The sequence below is a fragment of the Meleagris gallopavo genome, chromosome 9 (genome assembly GCF_000146605.3).
Source record: "Meleagris gallopavo isolate NT-WF06-2002-E0010 breed Aviagen turkey brand Nicholas breeding stock chromosome 9, Turkey_5.1, whole genome shotgun sequence".
In the NCBI taxonomy this organism is placed as follows: domain Eukaryota; kingdom Metazoa; phylum Chordata; class Aves; order Galliformes; family Phasianidae; genus Meleagris; species Meleagris gallopavo.
Genome location: NC_015019.2, coordinates 10,999,342 through 11,018,314, shown reverse-complemented (window position 1 = coordinate 11,018,314; position 18,973 = coordinate 10,999,342). Strand labels below are relative to the sequence as shown.

General features: G+C 48.0%; 1 long non-coding RNA gene across 1 annotated transcript; it reads left to right on the top strand.

The window, feature by feature from the left end:
* The first annotated feature begins 16,042 nt into the window (after positions 1-16,042).
* Positions 16,043-18,447, top strand: LOC104912191. Its single transcript, XR_794456.3, has 3 exons — positions 16,043-16,313; positions 17,299-17,362; positions 17,622-18,447. It is a non-coding gene; the product is annotated as an uncharacterized LOC104912191 (long non-coding RNA).
* Positions 18,448-18,973: the final 526 nt, after the last annotated feature.

Genomic DNA, 18,973 nt, shown 5'->3' with positions numbered 1-18,973 from the left:
TCCTTGGGATGGGTAAGCAAATCTTTCTTTCTTTAACTGAATTGTGACCACCACTTTTTTTTCTTTTTTTCTTTTTTATAAACTAGTACTAGTTATCTGTTACTGCCTTTCCCTACACCCCAATACAGCAAGAAGCTCTTGCACCACTTCTGAGCCTCATCTCCTCAAGGAAAGGGCTGGGAGGTCAGGGAAGGGAACTGTAAGCTCAACCAAGGGCTGAGGGTTATGAATGAGCTTCTTAGCTCTTGGAGGTCTTTGTGGTTGGATGCATGGCAGGTCCATGTATCAATATCTCTTGACTTCTGTATGCAGCTTCCATTAGCCATTCAAGCTTGGGCCCTGAAACCAGGAAGGTTGCTGTAACTTCAGGAACATAAAGAGACCTTGTTCAGATTATGGTAACTTAGGCTAGTCGCAGCCTCCTGTCAATCTGCAGCATACCAAGAAGGAGCAGGATTTCTGCACTTAGCAGTTGATTGCCTCATGATACCTCTTGCACTAAGAGCAGAGGGATTCATACAGCAGTCTTCCAAATGGGGTGGCCACATCCCCCTCATTGTGCTAAGGAAAGTGTCCCAAGAGCCTGTGGAGAACTTGTGCAAGGCAGATAAAACCCACCAGTTTAGCTACAAACTGCAGCTGAAAAACACGATTCTGGTTAGATGGCTGGAGATGGGGAGCTAGAGAAACAGTTTTCAACCACATCTATATGGAAGCATTTACAGAAGGGAGCCAGCTCAAATCCCTATCTTGGTTTCCTGCTGCTCTACCTATCGGTGGCTGGGAGGGCTATGGAGGAGAGGATTTGGCCCCTGAGAGCACTTTGTCAGCTCAGCTAGCTCCCTCCAGTCAATTAAGAAGCACTATAGGTTGGCTTGGAGGACAAGCCAGCAACTGAACCAAGAGCAAATTAATGCAAGGAGGAAGGGGAGTTCTCTGCCACTCAGCAGCCTGTGCTGCCCTGACATGAAGCATACTCAGAGGGGAATGGGGCTGAGACCTGCTCTGCTTTTCTCTAATTGAATTATATTACATAAGATGGAGACTAGGGGAGTCTGCTACAAGCTGGCTAGTTTAGCATGAGACTACAGGCAGGTCAGATGGCAGCCTTCCTCAGCAATTTGGTGTCTGTATTCGCAGAAAGGAAAAATTTGAGTGATGTGGGGGTACTGAATCAGAGGTAGAAGCATGGGAACCTGCACTAGCAAGTTTCAGCTCTCAGCTGCTTTTTTTCCTCAAAGGAATGAAAGATGTAATATTTCTCTCTGGAAGGAGAGAGAGTTTTGTGTTTTTGCTATAAAGAAAGACATTCTAAATTTTTTTGGGAAAAAAAAAGAACAAAAACCAAGTTTACTTCTGAAATCAATTTTCACACCCAACTAGTGATGTCCCAGATCGCGTGGGGCAGAAGATGCCTTCAGACCCTCCAGAAGAGCCTACCAGCTATCATTACAAGCAGGTATCCATCTAGGGTCACCCAGGACATTGGTGCTGTCATCTGCGTTTCTGCATTAAAAACTGAGGTACAATGAGTCTCCTCCACCCTGTGCAGGATCTGACCCTTCACCTGATTCCCACGTCCTTTGTCCTCAGATCTGGTAGAAAGGAATACAAATCCCAGGGCTGATAGACCAAGAGCAAGATAAATACTCAGATGTTTCAAAATAACTAAATCCCAAAGGCTGGAAAGCCTGCCTTCTCCCTCCTGCTGCATGCAGGTGAGTCTAGACATCATGAGGTACCCACCTAAATTAATCAGGAATGATCAGTGCTTCCCAGCTACTTTGGTCTGAAGGGAATCTTCATCTGAAATCTTTAAATTCTTGCTTTTCCTCAAAGTTTCAGAATCAGGATTAAGGAAGACTCCCTGGGACATCTTGCTGAGGTTAGAATCTTGTCTGTTTTTCAGGGAAAGCAGATTCCAGTGAGGTTTGAGGATGATGCCCTCCCTGCAGTGACATGCTCATTCCCTTGGTTTTATGTCACAGTGGAACTCAGAGCATCAAGACGTAACTCAAATCCTCCTTGGGGTATTGCACCACAGTGATGGACAGGTCATGGTTCTCCCTCTCAGAGGGAGCTCAGCAAAAAAAAAAAGAAGGATGTGGTCAAGGACGTGAGCCGACACGCTCACACACACACAGTGCTAAGTGCATGAGTGCGGCTCTAGCAAAGTAGGTCATGTCAACAAGAGGCTGGCTGAGTAAAACGGGATGCTCTGGTGTTCCATTAACATTAGCATTAACATTAACATGATGAGTCGCTCGCTCCTCCCATGGGGTACCCATGGATGTGGCTGCTCCCTCCCCTTGCTGGTGAAGCTCTGAAGAAGGAGGATGGCCTTGGGAAGAGATGCTGAGAGCCCAGCCCTTGTGGTGTGCGTGGAGGGAGGGGGTTCTGGAGATCGCCTTTTGCCCACAGAAGGTGGGTGCTGGAGAGAGGGAGGAAGGAAGAGAGGAGGATTTCTAGCCCAGGGAGGGGGAGAGGAGGCTGGTAGGCCAACACCAGTACTCAGCATTGCTAGTCCTTCCTTGCAGGCATCATACATAAATTTAAAACATCTCTTCATGGCTTGGGTTCACTTGTCAGCTTTCTACCATGCTCATCCCAATCTATTCCCTTCTTCTACTTGCTTCAGCCTGGGCAGCAGTGTAAGAAGACCCCAAGGCTGTGGCCACCTATGCTAGTGTTTGTTTTTTTTTTCCTCCAGGCTGGAGCAAATAAATAAGTCATCCCCAAAGCTCCTCAAAGGTGCCATTAAGGAGCAGAGAGTTAGTGATTAGTGGCAACAGGAAAGGGGAAAAAATGATAAACAAAGAAGTCATTGTCTTGTCCGTGGGGAGAGCACTTCTAAAAATCCTTTAACAGGGCTCGTTAAATATTCATAGGCTCTGTGGCTGGCTATACATCCTGATTAGCCCATGGCTTCAGCTCATTGTGTCCGAGATGTTTCTGCTCCTCACGGAGGAAATAAAAGCTGATGGCCCATCCTGCACGGCCACTGGATTTGTACATTGGCATAGATTGCTCACCAGCTCAGGAGCCCTCTTGGCCTTCCTGCTGATAAGTATGGTACAATGGGTGTGAAACAGGGCCACCTGAGTGAGGAAAAGGGAGGTGAGGTGCTGAGGGATGCTGTGTGTATCTTCAATTGCAAGGATTGGGTGACCAAAATTTGGGTGTGCTCTCTGCCCTCAGTCCTCCCTTGCTCTTCTGCTGAAGAACATGTGGCTCAGTCGCTCAGTCAATCAGAGGAGCAGTCCAAGGCCTCTTTCTATCCCCCATTCCTTTAACTATATTAATATTTTATTACTTTTCATTGGAAGAAACATGCAAATGAATGTGTGTGGGAAGGCCCTGGAGTCTTCCAGTGTTAACAACACAAGTAAACAAGGATTGTCCTCCTTATAAATGATGTTAACACAATATACAAGTGTTGTTCTACAATCAATAACCTCATAGGAAACTCTAGTGACTGGAGGCTCTGTTACTACATTAACTCAGATTGTCATGAGAAGGTTTCTGCTTTACTGATTAGTTTTTTTCCCCAAAAACAAAATAAGAATTTATTTTAAACATTATAGGAGGATCAGAGAAACACTAGACTTCACAGGACAGCACAGACCTCTTCCTAGAGTCTCAAGAGCTGTCATAAAACTCTCAAATACTAAGGAGTGAGGTCATCCTCCACCCTAAGACTATAGCTTAGCACCAAGGCTATGGAATCAATAGGCAAGGCAGATTACATGACTTTGTGGGGCAGTGAAGCTGTTGTAGCAACTAAAAAAGCAGCAGAAAGCTGCTTGAAACTCTCATAAACAATGTTTTGATATCTGCAGTGGAATTGCCAGGTCACCACCAGGTGAGATGATGTGGCTAACCCAGGGAGCTTAGGTGCAATCCCTCATTTAAGGGTTAGCAGCCAAGGGAGCAGCATTTGTCTGAATAGAGACCACAGCCTTCTTGATCTGTCACTGGTTCTTAGAAGGGGTGAGTTAATTTTCCTTCTTTGTACCTGTTATTGCCCTGTAGTGCCTAAATCCTATTTGAAGGGATTACCATTACCTTCTTTTGCCATACAACTTCTCTGCTTGGAAAGAGAGTTGAGACCAGGGTTCTCATTTGGTCTTCCAATGCTTGAGCTAAAGGAGTGCACTGCTCTATAAAGGTCTTACTCAGATTGGCTGCCTGTGGGAGACATGCTGAAATAAGAGATTTGGGAAGATGCAAGACCTTAGATCAGGACTTCATAAGAAACAACCACCTCAGGGTACTTGGGTAAGAAGGAGTGTGTCAATTTCTAGCCACAGATCTCAAGATGTATCCTATCGAAAAGCCAAAGTATTGCACAATGGGAACTTTCCTGACTCGAATCAATGTCCTACAAACACCTAATTTCCCCACAGTCATGGTAACTGCTATGTAGTATCATGTATAGGATCCATGAGATTTTTTTTCCAGAAAAGTATAAACAGATAGGTGTATGGCATCAGAAAATAGAAGAAAACAAAGGCAGGATTAATGTGCAGCAAAATCAAAATTACTGAAAGCGGGAGAGAGGTGCCAACAGGCCTGTGAGATTTGGCCCTGAAGAAAGATTTTTTTGGGGGGGTTAGATTTTACAAGAATTTGTAAGATTCATAAGAAAAGGGGTGGGGTCTTGTTGCTCTAACCCAAGTATCACAATGCTATCAACTTTCAGTTTCATCATTTTGAATTTCTTCTGGTTTCCGTCATCTCTTCACGAATCTTGTACATGAAAGGGGGAAATACTTCATGTGAAATCTGGCTCATGTGGCTCCAAGGAAACAACTGCACTGAGCAGATGGGATGCTCAGGATAAGCACGGCAGTTCTGGCTCTGCATGGCCAAGGCGGTCTCTTCCCAGACCCAAATCCCATGACTCCTTCAAACACTTCCATAAACATCTCCCTGTGAAACAGCAGCCTGTTTTTTCACTGTTCAGCCTGGCTTGGGCTGGTGGGTAGAGTAATTATGTTAATTTTACCATCAAAATGATTAACCATTCCATTTCAGCCAAGAAAATGCTGGAAATTGGCTCATGATTTATTCTGCGCTCTTATTTCATCTCATCCTTTTAACACAGCACTTTGGTCTCCCTGCAGCTTGCTGGCCAATTAGTCGAATCAAAGGAGACACGTAGAAATGCAGGCCTTAAATGCAGCTCTGGTCTAGGCTTTGGTGGGATCTGGACAGATCCATGCCCCAGAGGGTTGGGGAATAACATCTCCTCCACCAGGCTAGACTTCATCTCCTTCACATTCAAGAAATCACCTCCCTGGGGGACAGGCAGCTCCCAAGTTCAGGACCTTCTCTGTGAAGCGGAGAGTCTCTGAACCTGGTGTAAAGATGGTCTTTTGCCACCTAAAATAGTGATAAAACTATGTGAATGGAAGGGAAGCCCACCCCAGCTGGAAGCAGCAGTGACTGAGCTGGAGGGAGCCACGTTCCTTCACCCCTGCACTGAGTTGGATGGCTTGCCACAACCAGAGCGCCTTCTCTAATCTGTTTTGAGTGCCCTCCCCCCCCATGGGATCTCCTGCACTTCCCTGGGAAACCTTGCATGGCCTGACACATCCTTTTGTCAAGACATTTCCCTGAGCACTTCATTTTCAATTAAAAGTCCCATCCCTCTTCATTGTGTTTTCTTTATAGCTTGACACTGCTTTTCCCTCTCTGCACGTGCGTTTCGCTTGATAGCAAGTCACAGAACCAATCCCACGTATCATCCATCCATGCACTTTGTTCTTTCACCCATCCTCTTTCCCTGCTCTGCCTCGATTTTCACCTTGACGTGAATATTTTAGACACTGCCCATACATTGAAGGTCCATGAAGTATTCGGAGGGTACACCAAGTGAATGTCCCTATCTGCCATACCCTTAGCAAACCACTTATACCCTGCTGTTCTGCATGTCACGTGTGTGGTGTGCTATCCAGGATATATTTTCACCCGGTGACACATGGCACTGTCCACCAGCCAGATTTGTCTCCTGCTCACCTGTGTCAGGCCAGTTCCTGCAGGCTGCTAAGTGGAAGTGACTCCAAGGTTCTCCTGGGGCTGCCTCCCCATTTATCTCAATGAGAGCTGTGACATCCCAGACTGTGATGCATGAGGCATGCCACATTCCCCCACACTGTGACACCTCTGGTTTTTCTGCTTTGCTGCCTCTCTGCGGCACTCCCTCATGGACACCCATCGCTGCTGAGGGTGACAGCTCCTGTACTCAGTTCAGCAGGAAGCAACACATCCTGGGAGACAACATATTGTTTTTCTTTTTTCCTTTGCTTTACTTTCCAAGGAGAACACATTGTTTTCTGGAAGGAAAGGAAAAGGAAAGAAAGGATAGGAAAGGGAAGAAAAAGAAAATCTGATGTTCAAATACCTGCTTTTGAACTTTCTGGTTTCCTCCTGCTAAAAGACATAGTAATCTCCAAACAGGCCAACGTTTCTGGATATTAACTCCACATACATATATATATATATACCACTGCTCCCAAACCCCAAAATGGGCTATGGGAGAAGAAAGAGGAATTGAGACCCTAGGTGCCCAGAAGAATACAGCAGCCCCATCAAAAGGAATGTGACTGTTCATATGTCACAGCTATGGCACTCAGGGCTTGGGGAAAGGTGACTTCACACGGGGACTTTGACACAGGCACATGGCTGAAGCCAAATGTCCCAGGCCCCAGACTGGTAAGACTAAGGGATACGTTATGCTTCAACACGCTGCAAACCACACAGACTCAAATGACTTTTAAATTAACTTTGCAAACTATTCTGGGAGGCGTGTTCCCTCTGAATAGCATAAATAGTAGAAATTTGGGCACTGTTCTAAATAGTAACGCCTTTCCCAAATTAAAATACTGCAGGAAGGTAGAGAGAGCAACATCCCCCCCCGTGCCACAGCCCTGAACTCCTCTGCTCCAGAGCCAAGGGCTATAAATTACCAACAAGTGACTTTTCTCGTAAATGATTTTAATTTGTGTGCTTATGTTTGAAGAGGGAACTGCAGATCTATAACACAACAGATTGCCGCTGGTTCTTCCCACAGTGCTCCTGGGCACCTTAGCCTTTTATATTCTGCTTTCCCATTAATGGATAGCCCTAAAGCAAAGCCAAGGAGGCTCACTGTCGGTCAAGTCCATTCCCAAGACCAACCTGGAGACGGACGGATGCAGCCAGTGTCAAATAACGGCCTCTTTCATGCCATAGCAGGAGGTAGTGAAGTCCTAAAGAGAGGTGCAGTTGCATCTGCCGGGGCATCCCCTGAACATCTGATACTTCCTCCAGGCTCAGTTTGTCTTGCTGAGCTGTTTTCTGCTGATGCACAGAAGGAGGGCATCCTGCAGAGGTAGGCAGGTGGATCTGGAGCAGAGGTGGCTGTGTTGCATATTTTTGAGACAAAGAGAGGCCAGACATCCTCTGGGGAGAGGATGAGCAGAAAGCCCGCCTAGAGATGGGAAGGGTTTTTCAGGGTCTGGCTGGAAGATTGGCACTGACTGTATTTCCAGCTGCAGTGCTATAGTTTCTATATCCTTATGGGACATAGAAAAACATCTCAAATCACCATTTCAGAAAAGATTTATCCAAAGAAGACAACAGTCCTCACATTTGCATCCAAGAGCTGTAGCTTGTTCAAATGGAAATCAGCACTCCAGGAATACTTTTGCAAAGCTTTTGCTCTTGACCCTTTTAACACTCCTCTATGAATGAGCAGAGCAGCTCCTTCTCTAGCAATGCCACAGAGCTGGCATGCATAGAAAAGCAGACAGGCCACAGGCAGCTTCACAGTGCCTGAGCTGCTTCTTCCTGGGCAAGACGGGCCCTTTGGGAGGGATCCCCATGGACAGAGATTTTGGGGATGGGGAAGAAGTCTTTAATTGCATCTGTAATAGTGATGTGTTGTGTGTCAGGCCTTTGGAGCTGGAACAAGGAGGTTGGTACCTCCTGCTCCTCTGTGCCAGCTTATTACCACTATTTTCATTACCAGTGGCAGAGCGTTTCCTTCTAACTGTTCTTCTGCAATGATCCAGATGCTATTGCTCTAATTTTTCACCTTTCACATGTCCCTGATTGCTGGCTTGCATCAGGACACCCCAGACTCCCACTTGCACACAGGGATACTCTTGGCTATTCATTGAATCGCAGAGTCATAGAATGGTTGGGTTGGAAGAGGCCTCAAAGTCCATCCAGTCCCAATTCCTGCCATGGGCTTGCTACCCCCCACCAGCTCAGCTGCCCAGGGCCCCATCCCATCTGGCCTTGGTACCTCCAGGAATGGGGCAGCCGTGCCAGAGCCTCACCACCCTCTATATAAATAATTTTTTCCTAACATCTAACCTACTGCCCTCATGGACTCTGGCCACATGTCATTTTGTCTCCACACAAGCCCAGATAATTCCTCAGTTGCTAGTTATTCCAGTTGTTCACCTATCCCCCTCTCCTCCAGAAGCTACCAGGACTTAGAGAGACAACAAGATGATCAGGTGGATGAAGCAGATGGCAATGCTGGGCAATCATCATTTCTCGCTCTGGAGAAAAGAAATCTAAAGGAGGAAATCCAATCGCTGCCTTCAGCTATGTAACGAGGCATCATGGACAAGGAGGACCCAGACTCCTCAACCATCAGTGCAAAAGGGCAATGGGAAAAGCTGAAATTGAGGGAAACTCCTGTTGAAAGTGCAGAGCAGGCTCGGAGAGCTCTTGTCCTACACAACTTTAGCAATTTTTTTACTGGACCCAGCTATAACTGACCCAACAAAAATAAAGTTTGCTGCCAGAGCTCTGGAGGACTTGGTGGAAACTGCGTGACACCAATTCTATCCTTCCCAACAACTCTGCTGCATTTGTACGCTGGGTCACAAGAGGGAGCAATTGCCTTATTTGTCGTTTCCTGGCTGGAAAGCATCTTGCTGGCCTCGGCCTCTGGCTCCGGGGATTTGGGGCAGGCTGGATCTCTGAACAACACCCAACAATATCCCTGACCCCAGATTTCAGGTCTCAGCGAGGCTGCCAGGGATGAGCGTGACTGCACAGAATAGGCACAGGTCATCTACCCACTCAAGCTTTAGAAGGTAATTGAGATCCCTTGTGGGATGCAGAGCCCACAGCCTGCAGTTTTACGATGTCACTGCATCTCCTAAATCTCCAGGAGCAGTGGGGACAGGGAAAGAGCTGCCCCAGCGCTCAGGGATTTCAGAACTGTTAGAGTCTCTCACTTCCCATAAGTGCTCATTCAGCTGGGAAAACTGCAAGAAAAACCCTTTCTCAGCAACTTAGTCCACCAGAGGCCAGGCCAGCAACTTCCCTTGCTCCCCACCCAGGCCATCAGGCAAGGCATGGCTGCACATAGCCTTTGACCCCATGCCAAATACTTTGTGGAAGTTCAGGGCCACCCAGCACAAAGCCACAGCTGTATAAACATCTGGACTGTGGGCCAGAAGCCTTCCTCTGGAATCACTGGGACTTCTCAGCGTGTGTGAGGAAGAAATGCTTGAGCCTCTGTGCTATTCCCAGTGGGAACCAGAAAGGGAAAGGTTCCATCTTCTCTCCCATGGAGTTGCAGCTGGGTCTGTAGTGAAGGTTTTGATTTTTCAAACAACCCCTCTGCTCAACCCTCCAGTACCTCTGAGCCATTGACCTCCTGCACTCAGCTGCAGCGCTGCACAAGGTCCATCCACCATAAGGTAGATGGACGGGGATGTCACCACTCACTTGGACCATATTTGGCTGAAATCTGTACTGATGGCTGGTGGGGCTGCAATCAGTCCTAAGGGGACAAACGTTCTCAGGATCCCATAACACTTGCATGGGATAGCTTGGGTCCAGAACTCCAGTGGGTTTCCCCAGCAGAGCCCAAAGATTTGCTAACATCATCCATGGAGCAACAAACATTCCATGGGGCAGCACGCTGCCTCTCACCCCTTTCTCCATGAGACCCCCAGCTTGAGATGGGGTGAGATGTGGACTTTCCCAAGCTGCCCTCACCTGCTGGGTAGCCAGTGAGGCTGAATGTCCCCTATGTGAACGGCAGTGCCACCAGACCCCATTAATCGTGCACACAGAAAGCCCCAGAGTCTCATTTCCCTGACTGGTCCTTCCCATCCCCACCAGCTGCCCCAGCTGCTCATTCCAGGCATGTTTCTCATGGCCGTGGAGGAATGCAAAGCCCTGGGGTGTTTGGGAGACTAGCGCAGAGCTCTTCTGAAAAGGGACAGTGAGTGATGTCAGCGGAAGCATATTTTTAACTCCCGTTTGAATGAAAAGGAAACGACCCAGAGGAAACGCATCAAAAAGAAAAAAAAAATTCCTCCTGACAATGAAAAGCTCAGCTTTACTTTCAAGTTTTGCTTTTCCCAGGACACTGACCTGCCTCCTGCCCTCAGCCAGGAGGGGAAAGGCAGAGCAAGGGAGCACAAGCCTGCCTGCACACCATCCTGCAAACAGGATGCCTTGGCTACAGGGAGAGCAGGAGGCAGAGCAGCAGGATATGGGACGTGCAAGAGTTTGTGACAGCCTCTCTGGCCACTGCCCTTCGTGAAAGTGGGCACACTGGCTGTCTCAGGCTGTGCGGAAAGGGGCAGAACTGATGCTGTGCAAGCCATCAAGACCTCCATTTTTGAGACTGGCGGACAGGTGACTACACAGTGAGATAAAGCCAAGGGAAAATGAAGGCGATGGTTCTGCAAGGAAGAACCCTCAAATGTTTTCTATGCTAAGCCATAGCTCAACTGGCAAAAATCCCTGCAGCAAAACCTGAGAAGCAGGGGCTTGATTGCCTTTGGAATCTCAGATCAAAGAATCATAGAATCACAGAATCATAGAGTGGTTCGGTTTGGAAAGGACTTCAAAGACAGACTAGTTCCAACCCCCCTACCCCAGGCAGGGTTGCTAACCTCCAGATCAGGTTGCTCAAGGTCCCATCCAGCTGGCCTCTCATCATCCCATCAGGCCATCATTCAACAGGACCCAAATTTCAGTCCTAGGGAAAACTGTTAGCATCAGGTCCACCACTACCGCAGCCAAGGATGTTCTTTTGAGGGGAGGAAGCAATGGAAGAAATTCTACTTGCTCCATAGCATGGAGCATGAAGCATCTGTTGAAATCTCTGCCAGAAAGGCTCATTAACACCACCAGATGCCCCATTTTTTGAGCAATATGTAGTTCCTGAAGAAGGAGGGAGAGGTACAGGAAAGTAGAGCTGGTACGCTAATGTGGGGCGTGCCCATGGTCCCATGCAATACCATGACCTGCATGTCAATGGGGCCAGCATCTTTGGGCACTAAGGCTCTGCCTGCCTCCCCTCATTTTCACAGGGCTGAACTCTATCCAGACCTGCAGGGGAGTTATTTTTAGGCACTGCAAAGCAGGGGACAAGAAGGGCTTGGACTCTGCCACAGGAAAGTGGAGCTCAGTGAGGCAGGAAGAAGCTACAGGGTGGATGCGAGCAGCACTCCCTGCCTGCAGCCACGGTGGCTCCTTCCTCTATCACCAGCTTCCCAGAAACCACTCCCAGGAGAAGGCAGAGGAGAGGACAGAGGAGGGAGAGGTGGAAGGAGAGGAGCCCTCAGAGCACCCCATGAGACCCCAGCCTGGATAATGCTGCCAACCCTGAGCAACAGCAAACACTCCCATAGCAAATGCTCAACCTCTTTCCTTGCAAAAATGTAGGCAGCACAGGGGTGTCCATGTCCCTCTTCTGCATGCACATAAAGTAAATGTAATTAGGGACAGACTGGTTGATATTTTTTTCCTGCACCATATAAATCTCTGATCCATTTGGTGTGCATTTCTTCTTGCGTGCCCCATATTTTGGGAAATGCTGCTGCCAGTGGTCTGTCTGCCTACAAAATGAGGTGCTTGTCCTTGCTGCATGTCTGAAGTTTCTGCAGGGAGATTTAATGTAGCATGGGACTTCGTGGCAGATTTGCTTTTGTGTTAGGCAAGGAGATGCTCTGCAAGAAGATGCTGGGGTTTCTTCCAAGTCCTTCTGAGCTACCTCCATGACTTAGCAGAGTGATGGTCTCCAGCACTCAGAAGCACATCCCCGACCATGCTTGCTGACATACCACTCATCTGCTAGATCAAACTTCGGCTGCAGATCAAGTTTTTCCCTAAAAAAGCTTTCCAGCCTCCAACATTTATCCTGCTGCAAGTTGGATACTGGGAAAACCAGCTTCTCAGGAAGAATGGTCAAACAGTGGCACAGGCTGCCCAGGGAGGTGGTGGGGTCCCGGTCCCTGGAGGTGTTCACAAAACATGGAGACATGGTGCTGAGGGACATGGTTAGTGGGCATGGTGGGGATGGATTGGGGGTTGGACTTGGTGATCATAGAGGTCTTTTCCAGCCTCAGTGATTTTATAATTCTCTGATTCTATGAAATGGTCTTCAGGCTTGCATCAGCACGTTCCCTGTGGCTGGTGGTCCCGGCTGGGAGAAAAGCAGTGGGGTCAGAAGTTTGCTTTGCTGATGCAGTCCCTACCTCCTGCCCCGCAGGTATTCCCACAGCCTCCCCAGCTTTGATGGACAACTTCCTTCAGGCTGAGTGACACTTGGAGACCCACCAGGGTGTGCGAGGGGTTTTGAGGACGGCTGACCTGCCCTCCACCCTGCAACAGAGACAAGAATGAGCCCCTGCCCTCTTCTTCACCCACCTCCGCCCCATGGCCTGGAGGAGCCGCTGAACCCTGTCCCTTGACCTGTGAAAGAGGAGGAGGATGGCAGAACCCGCGGAGGCTGGCTGCCACCAAGTGTCCCCCAGCGTAGTTGGGCCACCCCCAGCATTGTGTGGGGAGGAAGGGGCTACGGGGACGGCCCCATCCCGCCCGCACCGTGAAAGCTGCCTTTGTCACGGGGCTGTCACCCGGGGCGAGGCGTCATGGCCTCTGGTTTCCAGGGCGACGGGAGGAGGAGGAGGATGGGGAGGAAGGTGGGAGATGGCAACGGGGAAAAATATATTTTTAGCCCAATGTTTATGGTCTTTGTGGCTCTCTAGTTCCATCTGTTTTTCAGAGAGTTCAAAGGCGTTTTCCTGCTTCCTACGAGCACAGGGCTATCGATGGCTGTGTCAGACACTGGCAGCCCAGCTTCCGTGGACAACAGCCATGGAAATGGCTCATTGCTTGGAAGTAACTTCAGAGCAGTTAAAGTGACGAGATGCTGCCTATAGCCCTGTATGTGAGGCAGCATCTCAAAGGGAGGGCGGTGAAGAACAGAACAACATGCTGGATATTAGAAAAAAAATCCACAAAAACAACAGAGTTTACCAGGGAGATCTTTCTACATTTGGGATTCTCCTCAGGAGGAGGGATGCTAACCCTGCCCCATGGGCTATTTCTAGCAAAGGTGGCCTAGTTGCTGTAGCTCTTCTTGCTGGTTCTAGCTCTGGGGATGCTCTTGTACTTCCTTTGGTATTCAGGAGAGGATGAATATTGTATTTGCACAACATTTCTGTATATCTCAAAGCTCTGCTTGTTCTGTCCTGGATGCTTCTTAAATGAGAAATGGCTTTCCTTGGCTGGGGACCTCTTACCATGGGATTCCATGCTGCAAGATCCAAAAGGGTAATTTCTTACACAGGGAGGAACAAAAGGGGACCTCAGACTAGAATTCTGTCTTTCCATGGTGACCATGGTATCCATGGAAGGACTGAGCATTTGGGTCTTAGGATTAGGAGAATTGCACTGGGAGTTCTTCTGGCATTGTAGGTGTGTTGCTTTTTTTCTCTATAAAAGACACGTGTCCCACATCGCTGGGAGGACTGAGCAGGGTAACAGTGGGCATTTCAAAGCTTGAGACACCAGGGCTCCTGCATCCTTATAAAACAGCTTGCACACACCTTTCCCCTCTGCATTAGCTGTCAGCATATAGAGCATGGCAGACTATTTAAGGAAAACGCCCAATAGCATTACTATTACTTACCATAAAAGCTTCGTGTTTCCAATAACAGCCTAATGTTCCAGGCACCTGTCCAACAAATTCAGAGTTTTTCTTACCTGCCCACTGCAGGATTCACATTCCTCATACCTCTCAGCAAACATCTAGACTGGCACTGTACAATTGCAAGGCTCAGGAGGAGCTCAAACCCACTGCCACATTTGTAGTGGGGACAGTGGTCAGGAGGATCTCTCATCCCTAACTGCAGTCATCCGCATGGACTTCTAGTGGGTTGCAAGCAACAAGCAGCATGCAAGAAGCAAAGTAAAATCCCCAAATCTTCTTGCAACCAGTTCAGCCTCTTGCTGGCTGATGACACCTGCCAGCTTTACTTCTGTTGCAGCTCCAGCATGGCCCCTATATGATCACAACTTCTCATGGCAGATGACAACAGAGGGCCCGATGAGACCCAATGCCACTCTCGCCTAGTGACACAGTCACCCTCTTGCTGGAATGAGGCGGAAATGAACAAATGGATCAAAAACAAAAGGGCTCAGAAATGTTTTTCTTGATCAGATCCCATGAGCCCCATCAGCAGCATCCGCAATGGCTTTTACAGAGCAGGCTGGGCGGTGTGATTTTGTTCATGTTCCCAGGGAACAAAACAACATCACGAACATGCGTCTTGCTGAAAACACTCCCTCCGATCTGAAACCATGATTGTTCACCAGCAAAGTTACTCGTGGGCTTGGGAAATAATTCACAAGCAGAGGAGATGGTGTAACAGGATGTGGGCATCTAATCTCTCTGTACCAGGAGACAGTCATAAGCACTGGCACTTACCCAGCAGTCAGCTACAATTTGTTTGCACACAGGGTTTGCTGGAAAATTGCATCCAGCCGTCCAGTTAATAAAAATCATCTTCACACAGCTCACCGGCAGTGTTTGCTGAATGAGAGATGGCTGCTAAATTATTCACTCTGCACTACTGGAGTCTCAGCGGTGGAAGAGAGGGGAGGAAGATTTTGCTGCTGCTAGTCATGTTATGCTGTCAATTCATTCTCAGGGCTGAGAGTCTGCCATCTGGTACTGAACTCACCAAGAAAGATGGGAGGAGGGGGGAAAAGGCAGCATTTTTAAGCACTGATTGCTCATCATATGGCAGCTCTAGAGCACATTTTCTAACATTCATGAGAAGTATGAATCCAGAGGGAAGCGCAGAGCGGAAGGGATAATATGCCATTTAGAGTATTCCACCCACACAGATGGAAAGGAAATATGTGAGGGCACAAAATCCCATTCTGCCTGTCCAGCCTGCCACACCTGGCAGGTCAACAGAGATGGTCAATGTAGCATAACCTCCTAGATGTGTTTCTGGGCTTCACATCAGGCACTTTCCCACTCCTCCAAGCACTTAGTGGTCTCCTTGGCTGCCGAGCTACCTTTCAGCCCACCTGAATTTTGATGGATTTTAACCCTGACATCAGGAAAGTAAAAATTTTTGGATGGTGATCGGTGTTATGGAAGATCCTTATTGCTCGGTACACAACTGATAATGCCAGAGGAAACGTGGAGAAATTGCTCCTCCTCTGGTGTCAGTGTTGGTGGAACTGCACAATGACCAGACTCCGGATGCATCACCTGTGTCTGGAAACACATCCAGCCCTGCTGCATACAGCACCAAGCAGTTTGCTTTATCAGGAACCAACCAGAAGAATGCATTAATAAACTGAGCAGAGTGTGTCCCTGCAGGCAGAGCTGCAGAAGGAGATAGAGCCCCTTGGCAGGGTATGAAAGGAGAGCAAAAGAAGAGGAGGAGGCAACAAAAATCAGAAGGGAAAACAAGCTCACTGACTTGTTCAGCCACAGACTGACATCATGGAGCACTAGAAATCCGAGGGGCTTTGGTCAAGGATGAAGTGGTGGAGATAAAGGCACCACATGATTCATTAATGTCTTATGTGGCCTAGACAGGAAGGAGGAACAAAGATACAGAACTACCATGTGCTTTCCTATGCTGCATCACAACACTGAAACAAGATATTCTGGGTAAGTCCATCAGCTGAGAGGCTTGTTCCTTTTCATGTCTTTTCCTCCAGTTGATCAACTTCTGTATGGCCAGCACTGCACTGGGACGTGAAGAAGGAGCTTGAAGAACAGGTTAAGATCCTCAACATGCTGTAGTTTGAACTTAAAGCATCCACAAGACCCTTAGCATGTGTATGCAAATTGCTAAGTCGTGGCCTGAAGCAATGATTGAGCACCTGGTGGAGGGACAGCCAGCCCTGGGAGCACAGGTGAAAGCAATTCACCTGCGTGACTGGAAGGGGCTAACCTAACCTAGCCTCATTTAAGGGCTGGCTACCACAAAGGGCGTATCTCTATACGGAGCTCCCCTCTTCTGGAGTATTTGGTGAGTGCTGATCCTTGGGATGGGTAAGCAAGTAGTTTCTTCTTTCTTTAACTGGATTGTGACCATTGCCTTTTTGGGGGGATAATTTAGGACTGGTGATCTGCAATTGCCTTTCCCTATAATATAGTGCAAAAACCTTCCTTAGGATGTAACCCAGACAAATATCCCATGAGCTTGGTTAGTCTTTTTCTTTTTTTTTTTTTTTTCTTTTAAAATTATTTACCTATCACATAGGCTGCTTTTTCACCAACATTCATGCTTGCTGTCCCCTAATACAAGAAGAATCACTGATGAATGGGGCAGAACCTGTTTTTGCCTGGTTCTATCCTCAGCACCTCCTTATCTGTCCTTTGCCGTATGCTCTGCCCACTGCCTTCTCTATCTGGCCATAGTGTCTCACAGCAGAGGAAGAAAGCTCTGAGACAAGCTTGAAATTCCAATCCTCTCTGGCTTCTTGCACCCATCCCATCTCCTGTTCTGGAGCACAGACTGAAGCTGCTGCTCTCTTCTCATGCTCTCATCTTGCTGGTATAGAATCATGGAATCATAGGATGGCTTAGGCTGGAAGTAACCTTAAAGATTATTGAGCTGCATTGTCCCCAGTGTGGGTCACCAACCAGAAGAGATGCCTGTTGTGCAAGCAGAGGTGCTGGATGCTTATTTTCTTCTGCTCTCTCCATTTCTTTTTTTTTTTTTTTTAAGTTTGTCTTTCTGTGCTGAAGGACATTCAAAATAAAGACAACCTTCCCTCAAAAGTAACAGGCTGTATAATCCCAGAGGCACACCTTTCAGGTGAGGCATGAACATGCTCATCCCTTGATCAAGGAAAAGGCATTTTTCCCCCTTATTTGCTCTCTACCACCTTAGACTCGTACAACCTGTTTCTTTTCCTCTGAAATATGGTGGGATTTTGGTCTGTGTGCTGGGAAGGGGGGGTATTTGATTTTTAATGCTCAATTATTTATTTATTTTCGACATTGCACAGGCCATTCCAGCACCCGCTTTATCTCCAGTGATCTCTGACCCCTGCATGTCAGGAGTTCAATCTGGTACGTTCCACTCTTTGCCCCCAGTTAATTCTTTTTTAGCTGCTCGGCCTTTGAAACCTGGTGCCATATGCCAGCCCCAAAGAGCCCTGATCAATACCGGGGGACCGCGTCCCTGTGACCTTGCAACCTGCCCCATAAAGGGCAGAGGGCAGAGCAGAGTGTTGGCCATGTTCTCATTACGAGATTTCGGCTGCATTTGTTGGAGGGGGAGGGAGAGCCTTTCTTGCTTTCTTCCTTGCTTTCTTTTCATGAAACTTAGAACACTGGAGCTCCTGGCTGCCTATCGACTCCCCAACTTCATTTAAGGAAAGTGCACAAGGGAACAGCTGAAAATCAAGATGCCTGAGGATTTAAGATAGGAAGATCAGCAGCTTGTCCTGGTGGAGAAAATGGACTGTTTGCATCAATCCTTCTCAGGATGCTTTGGGGTGCAATGTCTTGGTCACCCTTTAAAAAGGGGGATCCATTTAAAAATTGCTTGCTCTGCACAGAAGAGCCCTGTAGGTATTGTAAAAGAGGCACCCAATGTCTCTCCTCTTCCATGGTCTCTGTCCAAAGGAAGAGTCTATAGGAACATGCTGAGGTGCCCTATTCCCAGACCCTACACTTCAGTCATGGGGCAGTGCTGGGGGGGGGTCCTCAACCCATTCCAATGAGTGTGACCCATTCCTTCTTGGGCCACCACATCTTGAAGCCACCCCTTTTTTTAAGGCATAGATCTGCCTCTTGGTCATCTCTTTTTGGCTCTGCACAAAAAAGTACATGTGCCTCCTTTCTGCCCTTGCTCCTTTCCTTTTTAGAACAAGGACAGAAATAAAAAGGGAAAAGCTTGCAGTGTCTCCATGAGACAGCAGAGCTTTGATAGGACAGCTTCCTAAGGAACATTTAACCCAGCTTCATTTTCTCAGAGAGGAAAACCCAAAGCTAACCCAGGAGCAGCCATCTACCAAGTGATACAGGGTGGGGAGACAGAAATGCTCCTTTGGCACAGGACATCCTGTGTCTGCCTCTGTGGATCCAATTCCCATAGTGATGGGGACCACAGGGTGGTTTGGTTGGAATGCAATTGGCTGTGAGTTTAATTCCTGGGGTCAGCACAACTGTGTAAACCCACCCCATACTGCTCTTCCCTCCTCTCCTTTGCTTCCACCTCTGCAAAGGGATGGACACACCAAGCTCTGTGGGACAAACACTGTCCCATGCACTGATTCTCCAGCTGATCCTCTCAGACCACCAGTTTAAGGTCAGGGGCTTCTATAAGCCTCTAAGCAGACTTCAGGGGGCATTTCTGAGCTGAATTGAGAACTCCCTCTCTCACCCTAATTATCCAAAAGATGAAAACATCCTAGCTCTCCCCGGGATATATTCAGGGATATTCCCAAAGGCTGGAGAGCAGAGAATTCCCCACTTTGCATTGCACTGCAATCCAAAAGTTCAGCCAAGGACAAGAGGAATGGGGCACTTCATTCTTTTGATTGAGTGCACCATACCCATGGGTGGCAAGGGGAGCCACACCCCAGACAGAGGGCACTGCTGCACACCATCCAATTAACCCTTCTGATAGCTTCGATTAAAAATAAAGGGGCCTTCAGGTCCCTGCTGGAGTGGCCT